Source organism: Ruditapes philippinarum, unplaced genomic scaffold (genome assembly GCF_026571515.1).
Source record: "Ruditapes philippinarum isolate M1 unplaced genomic scaffold, ASM2657151v2 ctg741_1_1_1_1, whole genome shotgun sequence".
In the NCBI taxonomy this organism is placed as follows: domain Eukaryota; kingdom Metazoa; phylum Mollusca; class Bivalvia; order Venerida; family Veneridae; genus Ruditapes; species Ruditapes philippinarum.
The window spans coordinates 512,196-529,469 of NW_026867313.1; positions in this window are offsets into that span (position 1 = coordinate 512,196).

Consider the following 17,274-nt stretch of genomic DNA (forward strand, 5'->3'; position numbering starts at 1 on the left):
AATAATCCCCCATAGGGTTGTACTTCAACATGTTCAATGGTTTTTTAGAAAGCAAAGGGTCTTTAAAAGGGTTTTCCCCTTAGACTGGGGGATAAATGTAATAAATAAAAAATTTTTCTTTTTTTCCAAAACATTCTTTAAAATAAATTTTTTTTTCCCCCTAAAAAAATTTTTCCAAAAAGGGAAAAAAAAAAACCCCTTCCCTTTTTCACTTCCACATATTTAAAAATTTGTTAATTTTAAATTTTTAAAAATAAATTGCCTTAAAACCCTTTTTTTTTTTAAAATAAACCCTTGGGGTTTTCCCTTGGAAAAGGTAAAATCACAAAATTTCCAAAATACCCAATTTTTCCTTTTGGGGTTAACAGTTTTAAACAATCGGCTTTGTAGCAGGTTTAGGTTTTATTTTTTTTTAAAAGGGAAATTTTTTCCCACTTAACCAAAATTTTTGGTTCATTTTTAAAAGAGTCAAAATGTTTTTTTTTATTTTTTCCGGTTTTTTTATCAAAAAAGGGAGGGCCGCAAAGAAATTTTATATTATTTTGAAATGGTTTAACGCATAAAATTCCCGGTTCATTTTAATTTTTTTTCCAAAATGAAAAAAAATTTAATTGACCTTGATCCTTAAATTTTTTTAACCCGGGGGCCGGTTTCCCCGAAAAAAAGTTCCCTCCAGGGAAAAGAGGGCCTTTTTCAAAACTTGGGCCGGGGTTTTTTTAAAAAACTTGGGAAAATTCTTTAAAAAATTTTGTAATAAAAATTTTCCCTTAATAAAACAAAATTTTTTAAAAAGGGGTTTTCATTTCGGCAAATAATTAAAAAAGCCCCCGGTAATTTTAAAATTTTTTCACTTTTTTAAGGCTTTTTGTTGTTTTTCAAAACCGGCCTTGTTTCTTTTTGGGGTTTTCTTTTTTTTCCTTTTTGCCCAAAAAATTCCCCCTTCCCATAAAAAATTTCCGGTTAAAAATTGTTTTTCCTTTTAAAACCATTTTCAGAAAGGAAGGGATTTTGTATAAAAAAAACGGGAAATTTTTCCCGATTTTAACCCCTTAAAATTTTATAAGAAATTTTTAATCTTTTTTAAAATTTATCCCCAAAACTTCCCTTAAAATTTAAATATTTGGGGTAAGGTTAACAATTAGATTATATACCGTTTAAAGTTTTTTTAAAATGCCCTTTTTTTCAATTCCCATTTTTTTTCCCTTTAAGAAAATTTTGGTTTTTTTTTGGTTAAAACCCTATAAAATGAAAAATTTTTAGGGTTTATAAAAAATTGGTAAAATAAATTTTCTTTTTTAAAAATTTTTTAAAATGTACCCGTTTTACGGGGAAAAGGGTAAATTTCGGGTACCTTTTTCCATAAAATAACCCCCAAAAAGGGGTTTTTTTTTCTTATGTTTGGAAAACCCAAATTTTGAGGGATGGTTTTGGGGCGCCAATTTTCTTGTTAAACTTTTTGGGGGGAATGGGAAAATTTAAGTTTGAAAATTTAATTTTTGTACAAAACTTTTTTTCCATCCTTAAACTTATTCCTACAACAGAAATTTATTGTCGATAAGTAAAAAGTGATGAAAGGTAAAAATATAAAATTACTTTTTGTGCCCTTTAAATTTTCATCAATAAAAGGGTTTTTAAAATTTAATAATCATAAATGAAATAAACAAATCCCCTTTTTTTAATTTTGTTAATAATGTAAAATGAATGCACTTAGATTATTGGTCTATTTTAAATTGGGGAAAAATCAAAAAAGAATAATAAATTTGGGTAAATTTAATCATGCATTTTTGGTTATTTTTGGTTGAAATTTTCAATGTAAAAACCCAAATAAATTTAATTCTTTTAAATTAACCTTTAAAAATTTGTACACAGTATTTGATTTGACAAATTTAACTCGATTTTTCAATTCCCTTTTGATTTCATTTTGCTAGGTAAAATTTCCCCAAAGGGTGTAATTAGATCCCATAAATGTATTATGCATTTTAAAACTTTTTTTTAAAAAGGGTCACAAGGTCATTACTTTTTTTAAAATAAATCTCCCCTTTACAACACAACATATTTCGTGCGGGTCCATCTTTTTGCTTTTTAATACTTTTTTATGTCAAAAACAAAATTTAAATTTAAAATTGCGACACAGTTTTTTTTTTCCCTTTTTTACAGAGCCCGCTTGCAACATTGAGAAAGCAAACCCCCTCGCAGGGGTTACTTCCCTTTAGGGGGTACCCCTTTTAAAAATTTAAAAGGGGAGATCACTGCGGGGGATTTTTAAAAAGGAAAACCCTAAAGTGATACCCCCCCTTTCCCAGGATCCTTTTATCGGTAATTCCCAGCCTCCCCCGGGTCTATTTTTTGCAAAACCGGCTTTTCACATTTTATTGCCCGGTCCCCCGTTTTTTAAAGTAGATTTTTTTATTTCACATCGAAAACAAATAAATTGATTTTTTTTTTTCAAAAATGAATTTTTTTTCACTTATTTTTTGGTTACAAATTTTAAATTTAAAAACAGATCTCTCTCAAATTATTTTTTAATTTTTAAAATAAACATGTATACAATTCTAAAAAAAAAAATTTTAAATTTTAAATTCGATAAAAATTAAAAATAAAAAAATTTGGGAATAAGGGGGTTTACTTTTTTAAATTTTATTAATTGAAGACAAAACCCAAACTTTGAAACATTTTTTTTAAATTTTTGTTTTTTCTCTTTTATTTAAAAGAGTTTTCCGGGGGAAAAATTTAAATTTCTAAGTTGGCAAATTAGATTTTTTTTAAATTATTAAATTTTGATCCCCGTTTAAATAAAAAATCCGTAAATTGATTGTAATTTAAAAAAAAAATTTAAAAAAAGTAAAATAAATGGTTTAAGAAAAATCAAATATCCCCGGAAAATATTTGAAAGTTTAAAATTATAAAAAACCCCTTATTTTTAAAAAATTTTTTGTAAAATTGGTTGATTTTTTGTCTTTGGGGAAATCAAATTTTTTCCCTCATTATTTAATTTTTGGGTTTAAATTTTAGCCATAAAAAATAGTGGGGGCCCATGTCGGCGGGGTTTTAAAAAAAAGTAGATCTACCTTTCCTTTTTTCCAAAAAAAGTATAATTATGTTGTTAAAAACCTTTTTTAAATCTTTTAAAAAACAAGTAAAGATCTTTAAACATGAAGAAAATTCAGGAAAAACTCCCCTTTTTGGTCCACCCTATTGTCCACCCACTTTTTAAAAATTAAACTGCATTTTTTAATTTTAGAAGAAAGTTTTTTTTTTTGTTTGTTTTTTTTTTTTTTTTTTAATCTCAATCAACACGATTTTAACTCTTCAAGAATGAAAATGACAAGTTTTTTATTAGGAAAGATGATTCATTTTTACCAAATTTTTTTAGAGGATATTGTGAGTGTAAGTTCAATACTAAATTTTAAAATTTGCCCCGGGTTTTTTTCGGGAATAAAAATTAATTAAAAATTTTTAATGGGGGACCCCCTTTCCCTGGCCAAAAAAAGGGCATAAATTTTTATTTTTTTTTTCAACAAAATTTTGGCAAAAAATTTTTTTAATTAAATGAACTTTTTAAAAACACGGAATTTTAAATGTTCTCAAATTTTATCAAAACACCCCAAATAAAAGACCATTTAAAGTAAAATAAGGTCTTTTTTTTCATTGACGCGCCAAATGGGTATAACTTTTACAACATTTAGGCTTTCTTTACACTATTTTTGTATAACGCAAATTTGAGCAAGTCAAAAAAATTTTGCCAGGCCGTGCAATCCCTTTTTTTTTACGGAGTCGAAAAATCGGCAGGGGGTGTGTGTTTAATTTTATTTTTCTAAATTTTACCGCGACAATAGATTTGTTTTTAAAAATGGAATATACAGATTTTCAAAACCTAGTTTGTGACGTAAGTTTGTACAATCAAAAAATATTATATCTTAAAAATTATCGGTAATTTTTTCTATTTCCCCCATTCCGTGATTTTTGGGACCCCCTTTTTAAATTTTAATTTAAATATGAAAAATGAAAAAAATTTAAGAAAAATTATCGTATTAGAAAAAATTAAGGGAATTTTTCAGGAAAAAAATTTTTCCCAAACCCTTTCAAAAAAGAGTAAATTTGGGGCCCGGGGGTAAATGAAAAAACAAAAATAAGGGGTTTTGCAAACCAGCATGGATCCAAAACCAGCCTGGGACCCGCGCAGCCCTGATCGGGAAATCCATGTGTTCGTATCATTTTTTCTCCCTTGTTTTGGGGTTGAAAAGCAAACCACCCTTTAAACCTGATCAAAACTGCGGGGAAAATGCGCAGGCTGGTCTGGATCCAGCGGGTTTGAAAACCCATTATTTTGGGTTTTTTGTCATGAGGGCGGCTCATAGATTTTCTTAAAATTTTTTAAATGTTTCCCTATGGTTTTTTTTTTTCCCCAAGACATATGAAAACCCAATGGCGGGCGGTGTAAAAACAAATACATAATAATGAAAAAAAAATTTCAGAAGGAAATAAAAAATTTTTTTTAAATTTATGAGGGATAGATTCCCTTAAGTATTAAAATTAAAAGGGTTTTAAAAAAAAATCCAATTTGGTCCCTGTTTAAAAAATATCACAATGTCATGCCCCGTAAAAAAAAACAAAAAAAGAATGACTTTTTCTCGTCAATGTTTTTTCCTAGGTTTTGCCGTAGAGAGTTTAAAATAAAATCTAAAACCCTTGGGAGTTTTTTTTTTTAGGAAAAAACTGCGGAAAAAAATTTCCATGGGCAGCATAATAATTTTTTTTTAAAGGATGAGACTTAAAAAACAAGATCGTGGGTTTTGGTAATGCAGGTTTAAAGTTCCCCCGTAAAATTTTGAATTTCCCCCAAAAAAAAATGTAAAATCAAAAACATTTGTTTATGTTAAAGAAAATTGGGGCCCAAAATTTAATGTAAACTGTTTACATTTTATGTATATGTCTTTTTTTTTGGCAAAAAAATTTATTTTTAAAAATAAAATTTAAAACATTCCTAGAAAAGGTTGTAGAAAATGGTATAAAAAGGGGGAGAAACCAGTTTTTCTTTACACTTTTAAATAAAAATGTACATTTGTTTTATCCTTTTAGTAAATTTTAGATAAAAAAAAAAAAACATACGAATTTTTGCTATTGTGTAAATCTGCTTTTTTTTTTTAAACAGAATTGGGGTTTTTTTTTTTTGGGTTTTTTAATTTTTTTAAATTTTTTTTTTTTTTTTTTATAATATTTTGGAAAAAAAAAAAAAAAAAAAACCCCTTTTTTTTCCAAAAAAATTTTTTTAAACTTTTAAATTTTTTTTTTTAAAATTTTTTTTTTTAATTTTTTTTTTTTTTTTTTTAATTTAATTTTTATTTTTAATTTTTAAAAAAAAATTTTAAAAAATTTTTTTTTTTTTTTCCTTTTTTTTATTTTTAAATTTCCCCAAAAGGGGTTTTTTCCCAAAAATTTTTTTGAATTTTTTTAATTTTTAAAAAAAATTTTTTTAAAAAAAAATTTTTTGGGGGGAAAAAAATTTTTTTTTTTTTTAAAAAAAAAAAAAGGGGGGGCCCCTTTTTTTTTTGGGGGGTTTTTCCCCCCCCCCGGGAAAAAAAGGGGGGGTTTTTTTAAACCCTTTAAACCCCAAAAAAAAAAAAAAAAAAAGGCCCTTTTTTTTTTTTTTTGAAAAAAAACATTAAAACCCCCGCAAAAAGGGTTTTTTTTTTTTAAAATTTAAAAAACCCCAAAAAAAATTTTTTTTTTCAAGGGTTTTTTTGGGATTTTTTTTTTTTTTAAAAAAAAAAAACCCCCCTTTTTGGTTAATTTTGGGGCAAGGGACCCGGCCCCTTTTTTTAATTTTTCCCTTTTCAAGGGGTTTTAAAAAAAAAATTAAATTTTTTTAAAAAAAATTTTTTTTTTTTTGGGGGAAAAAAAAAAAGGAAAACCCAAATTAAAGGTTTTTTTAAAAAAAAAGGGTTTAAAAAGGAAAAACTTTGGTTTTTTTGGGTTTTTTTTTCCCTTTTTTTAAAAAAAAAAATTTTTTTTAAAAAAAAGTTTGAAATTTTAAAAAAAATTTTTTTTTTTTAAAAAAAGGGAAAACCCCCAAAAAAATTTTTTTTTTTAAAAAAAAATTTTTTTTTTTTTTTTAAAAAAAGGAATTTAAAAGGGGTTTTAAAAGAAAAAAGGGGCCCCAAATTTTTAAAAAAATTTTTTTTTTTAAAAAAAAAAAAAAAAAAAACCCCAAAAAACCCCCCCCCCTTTTAAAAATTTTTCCCCTTTTTAAAAAAAATTTTTAAAAAAAATTTTTTAAAAAAAAAAAAAAAAAAAAAAATTAAAAAGGGGGGGGAAAAAAATTCCCCAAAAAAATTTTAAATTTTTTGTTAAAAAAAAAGGGGGAAAAGGGGTTTAAAAACCAAATTTTCCCAAAAAGGGGGTAAAAAAAAAAAAGGGGGAAAAAAAGGGTTTAAAGGGGGTTTTTAGAAAAAGGGGCCCCCCCAAAGGAAAAAAAAATTTTTTTTTTTAAAAAAAAAAACCCCCCGGGGAAAAAAAAATAAAAAAAAAAGGTTTTTAAAAAAAAAAAAAATTTTTTAAAATTTTTTTTCCCAAAAAAAAAAAATTTTTTTAAAAAAATTTTTTTTGGGAAAAAAAAATTTTAAAAATAAAAAAGGGAAAAAAAAAAAAAAAGGGTTTTTAAAAAAAAAAAAAAAAAAACCCCTTTTTTTTTGGGAAAAACCCAAAAAGAAAACCCCTTTTTTTAAAAAAAAAAAAAAATTTTTAAAAAAAAAAGGGGGGGAGACCCAAAAAAAATTTAAATTTTTTCCCAAAATTTTTATTTCCCCCCTTTTTAAAAAATCAATTTTTAAAAACCTTTCTTTTAAAAAGGGGGAAAAAAAAAAAATTTTAAAAAATTTTTTTTTTTTTTTAAAAAAATTTTTAAAAAAAATTTTTTTTTCCACAAAAAAATTTTTAAAAACCCAAATTTTTTTTTAAAAAAAATTTTCCTTTTTTAAATCCCAAATTTTTTTTTAAAAAAAAAAAAAAAGGAAAAAACCCCTTTTTTAAAAATTTTTTTTTAAAAAAAAAACTTTTTTTTTTTTTTTTTGTTTAAAAAATTTTTTTTTTTTTTTTTTTTAAAAAAGGGGGGGAAAAACCCCCCCAAAAGGGAAAAGGAAAAATTTTTTTTAAAAATTTTTTTTTTTTTAAAAATTTAAAAAATGGAAAGAAAATTTTAAAAAAATTTTTTTTTAAAAAAATTTTTTTAAAAATTAATTTTTTTTAAACCTTTTATTATTTTTAATTTTTTTTTAGGGTTTTTTTTTTTTTTTAAAAAAAAAAAATTTTTTGGGTTTTTTTTCTAAAAATTTTTTTTTTTTTTTTTTTCCTTTTAAAATTTTTTTAAAAAAAAATTTTTTCCCCCCGGGGGGAAAATTTTAAAAAAAAAAAACCCAAATTTTTTCCCCCCCAAAATTTTTGGTTTAAAAATTTTTTTTGGGGGTTTTTTTTTCCCCTTAAAAAAAATTTTTTTTTTTAAAAATTAAAGGGTTTCCTTTTAAAAAAAAAAACCCTTAAAAAATTTTTTTTTTTTTGGGGTTTTTTTTTTTTTTTGTTTAAAAAAAAAAATTTTTGAAAATTTAAAAAATTTTGGGGTTTTTTAAAAAATTTTTGGAAAAAATTTTTTTTTTTAAAAAAATTTTTCCCGGGTTTTTTAAAAAATTTTAAATTTTTTAAAAAATTTTAAAATTTTTTTTCCCAAAGTTTTTTTTTTAAATTTTAAATTTTTTTTAAATTTTTTTATTTAAAAATTTTTTTAAAAAAAAAATGAAAAAAATTTTAAAATTTGGGGAAAAATTTTTTTAAAAAAAATTTTAGCAAAAAAGATTTTTTTAAAAAACAAAATTTTTTCCCCCCCAAAAAAAAAATTTTGGAAATTTTTTTTAAAAAAATTTTCTTTTTTTGGGGCCCCCAAAAAAAATTTTTTTAAAAAAAAAAAGGTTTAAAAAACCCCTTAAACCAATTTCCCCGGGGGGGAAAAATTTTTTAAAAAAACCGAAAACCCCTTTTTTTAAAACTTTTTTTTTTTAAAAAAAAAAAAAAATTTTTAAAAAATTTTTTTTTTTAAAAAATTTTTTTTTTTTAAAAAAAAGTTTAAAAATTTTTTTTTGGAAATTTTTTTAAAGGGGGGGGTTTGGTTTCCCCCCTTTTTTGGGGGGTTTTTAAAAAAAAATTCCTTTTAAAAAAAAATTCAAACCCAAAAAAATTTTTTTGGGAAAATTTTTTTAAAGGGTTTTTTTTATAGGTTCCCGAAACCCAAAAAAGGGTTTTTTTTTTTGGGTTTTTTCCCCCTTTTAATTTTTTAAACCCCGGAAAATTTTTTTTTTTTTTTTTTAAAACCCCAAAGTTGAATAAAAAATTTTAAAACCAAAAAAAAATTTTAAAAACCCCCTTAAAAAAAAAACTTCCCGTTTTTTCCCCCCAAAAAGGTTTTTGGGCCTTTTTTTTAAAAAACCCTTTTTTTTTAAAAAATTTTTTTTAAAATTTTTTTTAAACCCCAAAAAAATTTTAAAAATTTAAGGGGAAAAAAAATTTTAAAAAAATTTTTTTTTTTTTTTTTTTTAACCCCCTTTTTTTAAATTTTTAAAAATTTTTTTTTCCCCCAAAAAAATCAAAAAAAAAAAAAAAAAATTTTTTTTTTTTAAACCTTTTAAAAAAACGGGCCCCCTTCCCCCCTTTTTTTGGGGTTTTTTTTTTTTCCGTTGGGTTTTTTTTTTTAAAAAAATTTTTTAAAAAAAAATTTTGAATTTAAAAAAATTCCCAAAATTTAAAAAAAATTTTTTTTTAAAAAAAGGTTTAAATACCCCCAAAAAAATTTTTTTAATTTAATTTTTTAATTTTCCCTTTTTTTTTTGGAAAATTTTCCTTTTTTTTTAATTTTTTTTAAAAATTTTTCCAAAAAAAAAACAATTTTCTTTTTTTGGGGGTTTTTTTTTTTTTTTAAAATTTAAAAAAAGGGGAAAGGTTTAAAAAAAATTTCCCTTTTTTTAAAAAATTTAAAAAAAAAATTTTTTTTTTTTCCTTTTTAAAATTTTTTTTTTTGGGCCAAAAATTTAAAACCAAAAAAAATTTTAAATTTTTAAAAGGGGATAAAAAAAAATTTTTTTTTGGGGGTTTTTTTTTTTAAAAAAAAAAGGGAAAAAAGGGGGAAAAAGGGGCCCAAAAAAAAATTTTTTTTTTTTTTTTGTTTTTTTTTTTTTTTTTTGGAAAAAAAAAAAAAATTTTTTTTTTTTTTAAAAATTTTTTTTTTTTAAAAAAAAATTTTTTAAAAAAATTTTTTTAAAAAAAAATTTTTTAAAAAATTTTTAAAAAAAGGGGGCCCTTTAAAACCCCGGTTTTTTTAAAATTTTAAAAAAATTTTTTTAAAAAAAAAAAAATTTTAAAATTTAAAAAAAATGCCTTTTTTAAAAATTTTTTTTTCTTTTTTTAAAGAAAAAAAAATTTTTTTTTTTTTTAAAAAAAAAAATTTTTTTTTTCCCCCCCTTAAAAATTTTTTTTTTATTTTCCCAAAAATTTTTTCCCCCCCCCGGGGAAAAAAAGGGAAAAAAAAAATTTTCGGTTTTCCCTTTTAAAAATTTTAAAAAAAAAAAAATTCCAAACCAAAAATTTTTTGGAAAAAGGGAAAAAAAATTTTGGAAAAAAAAAACAAAAAAAATTTTTTAATTTTTTTTTTTAAAAATTTTCCAAAATTTTTTAAGGGGAAAAAAAAAAACAAAAATTTTGTTCCCAAAAAAAAAAAATTTTTTTTTTTAAAATTTTTTTTTTTGTTTTAAAAAAAATTTTTTTAAAAAATTTTGTTTTCCCTTGTTTCCCCCCTTTTTTTTTCCCCTAAAAATTTTTTTTTTTTCCCAAAAAAATTTTTTTTGGGGGGGTTTTTTTTTTTGGGGGGGGGGCAATAATTTTTTAAAAAAAAAAGGGGTTTTTTTTAAAGGGGTTTTAAAAAAAAATTTTAAAAAAATTAAATTTTTTAAAATTTTCAAAAATTTTTTTGGGGGAAAAAAAAAATTTAAAAAAAAATTTTTTTTTCCCGGGTTTTTTTTTTTAAAAAAAAAAAAAAATTGGAAAAAACAAATTTTTAAAAAAAAAAAGGGAAAAAAAAATTTTTTTTTGGGAAAAAAATTTTTTAAACCCCCCAAATTTTTTTCCCCCCTTTTGGAAATTTTTTTTTTGGGGAATTTTTAAAAAAAAAAATTTTTTCCCCCCTTTTTTTTTTAAAAAAAAGGGGGGCCCCAAAAATTAAAAAATTTAATTTTTTTTTCCCTTTTAAAAAATTTTTTTTTTTTTAAATTTTTTAAAAGGGGGTTTTAAAAATTTTTTAAAAAGGAAAAAATTTTTTTTTAACCATTGGGTTTTTTTTTGGGAAAAAAAAATTTTTAAAATTTTTAAAAAACCCCTTTTTTTTTTGGGTTTTTTTGGGGATTTTAAAAAAATTTTAAAAAATTTTTTCCCGGGGAAAAAAAGGGGGGTTTGGTTTTTAAAATTTTTTTTAAAAAATTTCCCCAAAAATTTTTAAAAAAAATTTTTTAAAAAACCCCCAAAAATTTTTTTTTAAATTTTTTCCCCCTTTTTTTTGGTTTTTTTTTTCCGGGGCCAAAAAATTTTTTTCCCCTTTTTGGGGGCCCCTTTTGGGGGGGTTTTTTTTTTTTTTCATTTTAAAAAAAAACCCCCAAAAACAAAACCCCCCCAAACCCTTTTTAAAATTTTAAAGGTTTTTAAAAAAAAAAAATTAAAAAAAAATTTGGGGGTTTTTCCCCCCCTTTTTTAAAAAAAAACCCTGTAGGAAAATTTAAAAAACCCTTTTTTTAACCGGGAAAAAAAATTAAATTTTTAAAAATTTAAAAGGGGGCCCCCCTTTTTTTTTTCCCCCCAAAAATTTTTTAAAATTTTTTAAAGGGTTTTTTTTTAAAAAAAAAAAGGGGAAAAAAAAAAGGGTTTCCAAAAAAAGAAATTTTGGGGTTTTTTTTTTAAAAAAAAATTTTTTTTTTTTTCCCCCGGGTTTTTGACAACCATTATTTTAAATTTTGATGTATTATAAGAGATGATAATTGTAAAATTAAGCTAGGAAAAAATATAGTTCTTTTTAACTACACTTCCTTTCACTTGAATGTTTTCGCTGTGTAAAATTTTAATCAAATTCCATCAACTCTTTTCGAATTTTTCTCTGGACAAGCATTATTGAGTACATGTATTATAAAGGGAGATAATTTGAAAAATAAGGAATGGTTCTTTGACACTGTGACAAATTCGAGTCTGTACAACTGTGTGTAGTTTCAGTCATAGTTTAGAAGGTAAACACCAAATAAGCATTTTTAACTTAAGGGAGATAATTAAAACATTAAGCAAGGTAGAGTTATGTTTCTTGGACACCGCATTTCCTTGCAAAAGTCTCTATCGCTATTTGAAGTTTACATAAAATCCCTTCAATATATGTCTACTAATATTCATATTCCAGACAAGAGTGTGAAGGACGGACGTCTCTCCTAAGTTGGCAATGTGGGTTTTTTCTTTAATCATCTAAAATCTCAAAACCACCATAAGAAACATATTTTCCACACATGAGCAACCTTTTAAACAAGTCTGTACGGAATGAACACGGATATTTATCCATAATATTACTGGAGTCGATACAGACAGATGGTTAAGGCAGCAACTGTATTCTCTCCCTTTTGGGAGCAAAATTATAATAGCATGTCAGATACTAGTTAGATGAACATTGCTTATGTACCTTTTGAGTAATATCAAAATTCAGATTTCATTGACATATAGAAAGGGGTCAGCCTTTAATCCCTTCTTGGTGAAAACAGAAGAGGACTAATAACAACAATTTATTCTAGTTGCAATTCTCAGGTTTATCACTTTTCATTTAAACCAGGCAAGCAAAGCTACATGTAATAACTTATGAAGTTTGCTAGCTTTGAATGTAATGATATTGCTAAACATTACACAATATCGTAATGAATTGGAATGTGCAGTCATATGTTTTACAAGTTCCAGGAGCTTCAATTCATGGAAGCTTTTAGGGAAATCAGTCAAAATATCACAATTGATTTAATTAATCACTGCTGGGTAAATGTGATGGTGTTGTTGAAGCAAAAAAAACAGCTAGATTTAACATTTTCCTTCCACACAATGTTCTTGACTGGCCCTATTCTACTGGCAGGGGATTCAACTGAAGTGCTTACTCAGACTTCCCCTCTAAAATAGTCCAACTAGTCCCAAATGTTCATGGTTGAACAATTATTTAGCCTATACAGTTATGATCAAACTGTACTGTACTACATCTGAAAACTGGACAGTGATGCTCTAATCTTCATTTGCTTGACAGTGACCATGACCACCTTGAAAAAAAATGTGCATTAACAATTATGTGAATTTCAATAATTTGCGAAAAAAACTTATCTTACTTTTATCTTATTATATGTATTATGCAGTGCACTAGATTTGTGTGTCTGTCATACATAATTACTTTCAATAAAAATATTTAAATATATTCGATATATAATTTCTTTAATAAATACTCATAGCATTATAATTTAAAGGTATAATTATTCATTCGGTACGTGAAAAGGTGCAGATTTTCCGTAATACGGTGCTTCCATCCAATATGGACTAAAAACAACTAAAAAGTATGTGCCATTTTATTTTCTATGTAATAAGACAAATCCGTTTTATATAGTAAAAGAAGAATATTTACATGTAATGTAAAAATAGATTCAGTATAAGATCGATAAGTTCACAATGTCTGTTACATTTGATATATATATATATGCTTTTTACAAAAAAACTTTTGTAAATAAATGTTCATAAAACTTGAACCGAGGAAAGTGGTAAACTTTTGAGTCAATCTCCGTACAAGAGACACTTATATTGAAGTAATTAATCTTGTTTATTACAGTAAATGTATAAAATCATCTGTGCAATTTCAACAATTGTTCTGTCAATTTGTTTTGTCGAAATTTGTCTACTTTCTGTTTCATCTCGACAACGGTGCAGACGCTTAGCAACGGTTACGGCAAGTCACTTCATAACCCTACTCTATAACAAGTATTTTCTGATATCCTGTACGAAATTTTGGCACAGAATTGGGATGGAATCATTGCTTTCTGGGCGGACTAAGCACGGAAAAGCAAATTCCGTGTCAGTCCGTCCCGCACGGAAAATAAAGGAGTCTCCCCTGCTAATTGCAAAGGGATGTTACTCTTAGAACCAAAAGGTAAACTAGTGGTTTCTCCTGCTTATAGCAAGGGAAGTTACTCTTAAGAACAAAAAAGGTCTGCTAGGGTGGTCTCCCTTGATAATTGCAAAGGGAAGTTACTCTTAGGAACATGAAAGGTCTGTTACAGTGATCTCCCCCGATTGCAAAGGGAAGTTACTCTTAAGAACAAAAAAGGTCTGCGAGGGTGGTCTCCCCTGATAATTGCAAAGGAAGTTTCTCACAGGAACATAAAGGTCTGCTAGGGTGGTCTCCCTGATAATTGCAAAGGGAAGTAACTCTTAAGAACATTATAAAGGTCTGTTACAGTGATATCCCCTGATTACAAAGGGAAATTACTCTTAAAAACAAAAAAGGTCTGCTAGGGTGGTCTCCCCTGATAATTGCAAAGGGAAGTAACTTTTAAGAACAAAAAAAAGGTTATGCTAGGGTAGTCTCCCCTGATAATTGCAAAGGGAAGTAACTCTTAGGATGCTAGGGTTGTCTCCCCTGATAATTGCAAAGGGAAGTAACTCTTAAGAACATTATAAAGGCTGTTACAGTTATCTCCCCTGATTACAAAGGGAAGTTACTCTTAAAACAAAAAAGGTCTGCTAGGGTTGTCTCCCCTGATAATTGCAAAGGGAAGTAACTCTTAAGAACATTATAAAGGTCTGTTACAGTAATCTCCCCTGATTACAAAGGGAAGTTACTCTTAAAAACAAAAAGGTCTGCTAGGGTAGTCTCCCCTGATAATTGCAAAGGGAAGTAACTCTTAAAGAACATTATAAAGGTCTGTTACAGTTATCTCCCCTGATTACAAAGGGAAGTTACTCTTAAAAACAAAAAGGTCTGCTAGGGTTGTCTCCCCTGATAATTGCAAAGGGAAGTAACTCTTAAGAACATTATAAAGGTCTGTTACAGTGATCTCCCCTGATTACAAAGGGAAGTTACTCTTAAAAACAAAAAGGCCTCCAAGGTAGTCTCCCCTGATAATTGCAAAGGGAAGTAACTCTTAAAGAACATTATAAATGTCTGTTACAGTGATCTCCCCTGATTACAAAGGGAAGTTACTCTTAAAAACAAAAAGGTCTGCTAGGGTTGTCTCCCCTGATAATTGCCAAGGGAAGTAACTCTTAAGAACATTATAAAGGTCTGTTACAGTGATCTCCCCTGATTACAAAGGGAAGTTACTCTTAAAAACAAAAAAGGTCTGCTAGGGTGGTCTCCTCTGATAATTGCAAAGGGAAGTTACTCTTAGGATGCTAGGGTTGTCTCCCCTGATAATTGCAAAGGGAAGTAACTCTTAAGAACATTATAAAGGTCTGTTACAGTGATCTCCCCTGATTACAAAGGGAAGTTATAAAGGTCTGTTACAGTGATCTCCCCTGATTACAAAGGGAAGTTACTCTTAAAAACAAAAAGGTCTGCTAGGGTAGTCTCCCCTGATAATTGCAAAGGGAAGTAACTCTTAAAGAACATTATAAAGGTCTGTTACAGTGATCTCCCCTGATTACAAAGGGAAGTTACTCTTAAAAACAAAAAGGTCTGCTAGGGTAGTCTCCCCTGATAATTGCAAAGGGAAGTAACTCTTAAGAACATTATAAAGGTCTGTTACAGTGATCTCCCCTGATTACAAAGGGAAGTTACTCTTAAAAACAAAAAAGGTCTGCTAGGGTTGTCTCCCCTGATAATTGCAAAGGGAAGTAACTCTTAAGAACATTATAAAGGTCTGTTACAGTGATCTCCCCTGATTACAAAGGGAAGTTACTCTTAAAACAAAAAGGTCTGCTAGGGTAGTCTCCCCTGATAATTGCAAAGGGAAGTAACTCTTAAAGAACATTATAAAGGTCTGTTACAGTGATCTCCCCTGATTACAAAGGGAAGTTACTCTTAAAAACAAAAAGGTCTGCTAGGGTTGTCTCCCCTGATAATTGCAAAGGGAAGTAACTCTTAAGAACATTATAAAGGTCTGTTACAGTGATCTCCCCTGATTACAAAGGGAAGTTACTCTTAAAAACAAAAAGGTCTGCTAGGGTTGTCTCCCCTGATAATTGCAAAGGGAAGTAACTCTTAAGAACATTATAAAGGTCTGTTACAGTGATCTCCCCTGATTACAAAGGGAAGTTACTCTTAAAAACAAAAAAGGTCTGCTAGGGTAGTCTCCCCTGATAATTGCAAAGGGAAGTAACTCTTATAGAACATTATAAAGGTCTGTTACAGTTATCTCCCCTGATTACAAAGGGAAGTTACTCTTAAAAACAAAAAGGTCTGCTAGGGTTGTCTCCCCTGATAATTGCAAAGGGAAGTAACTCTTAAGAACATTATAAAGGTCTGTTACAGTGATCTCCCCTGATTACAAAGGGCAGTTACTCTTAAAAACAAAAAGGTCTGCTAGGGTTGTCTCCCCTGATAATTGCAAAGGGAAGTAACTCTTAAGAACATTATAAAGGTCTGTTACAGTGATCTCCCCTGATTACAAAGGGAAGTTACTCTTAAAAACAAAAAAGGTCTGCGAGGGTAGTCTCCCCTGATAATTGCAAAGGGAAGTAACTATTATAGAACATTATAAAGGTCTGTTACAGTTATCTCCCCTGATTACAAAGGGAAGTTACTCTTAAAAACAAAAAGGTCTGCTAGGGTTGTCTCCCCTGATAATTGCAAAGGGAAGTAACTCTTAAAGAACATTATAAAGGTCTGTTACAGTTATCTCCCCTGATTACAAAGGGAAGTTACTCTTAAAAAAAAGGTCTGCTAGGGTTATCTCCCCTGATAATTGCCAAGGGAAGTAACTCTTAAGAACATTATAAAGGTCTGTTACAGTGATCTCCCCTGATTACAAAGGGAAGTTACTCTTAAAAACAAAAAAGGTCTGCTAGGGTAGTCTCCCCTGATAATTGCAAAGGGAAGTAACTCTTATAGAACATTATAAAGGTCTGTTACAGTGATCTCCCCTGATTACAAAGGGAAGTTACTCTTAAAAACAAAAAGGTCTGCTAGGGTTGTCTCCCCTGATAATTGCAAAGGGAAGTAACTCTTAAAGAACATTATAAAGGTCTGTTACAGTGATCTCCCCTGATTACAAAGGGAAGTTACTCTTAAAAACAAAAAAGGTCTGCTAGGGTAGTCTCCCCTGATAATTGCAAAGGGAAGTTACTCTTAAAGAACATTATAAAGGTCTGTTACAGTGATCTCCCCTGATTACAAAGGGAAGTTACTCTTAAAAACAAAAAGGTCTGCTAGGGTAGTCTCCCCTGATAATTGCAAAGGGAAGTAACTCTTAAAGAACATTATAAAGGTCTGTTACAGTGATCTCCCCTGATTACAAAGGGAAGTTACTCTTAAAAACAAAAAGGTCTGCTAGGGTAGTCTCCCCTGATAATTGCGAAGGGAAGTAACTCTTAAGAAACATAAAGGTCTGTTACAGTGATCTCCCCCGATTACAAAGGGAAGTTACTCTCAAGAACAAAAGGTCTGCTGAGTGTTCTCTGATTATTGCAAAGGGAAGTTACTCTTTAGAACAAAATGTCTGCTAGGGTGGTCTCCCCTGCTTATTGCAAATGAGATCATTGGACCAAAGGAAAGAATGTAGATAAGGTATTGAATGCAGGTTTGCAAACAAATTTAAACTTGGATCAAAGAAAAGGACAAGGAAATATATAACAAATTTCTTTTCTGCATTTCTGCAGTTTCCTTCCTCTTTTTATTCTTTCAGTATTTATGAGATAGTTTCCACCTTGCTATACTACTAGTTTTTTCATAATTTATTGAAATCCTTTAAACTCAAAAATAGACTGTTCCTAATTTTAAGTTTGGCAATATTAACTTTATAATATATAATGATATTTCTTACTCCATATTTCTCAAAATATATAAATAATTTGTATAAATAACAAGAGCTGTCACGCAAGTGACGAATGCCCCTGAAAAGGTTTCTTAAGCATGCAGGTTTTATGAAAAGAAAAGAGAATGAAAGTAACAAATTGCTGAATATTGTTCTTGTGCCTCGGATTGTAAAGCTCATGGAAAAGTTATTTGCCTTGAAAAGACCCGAAATAAATCAA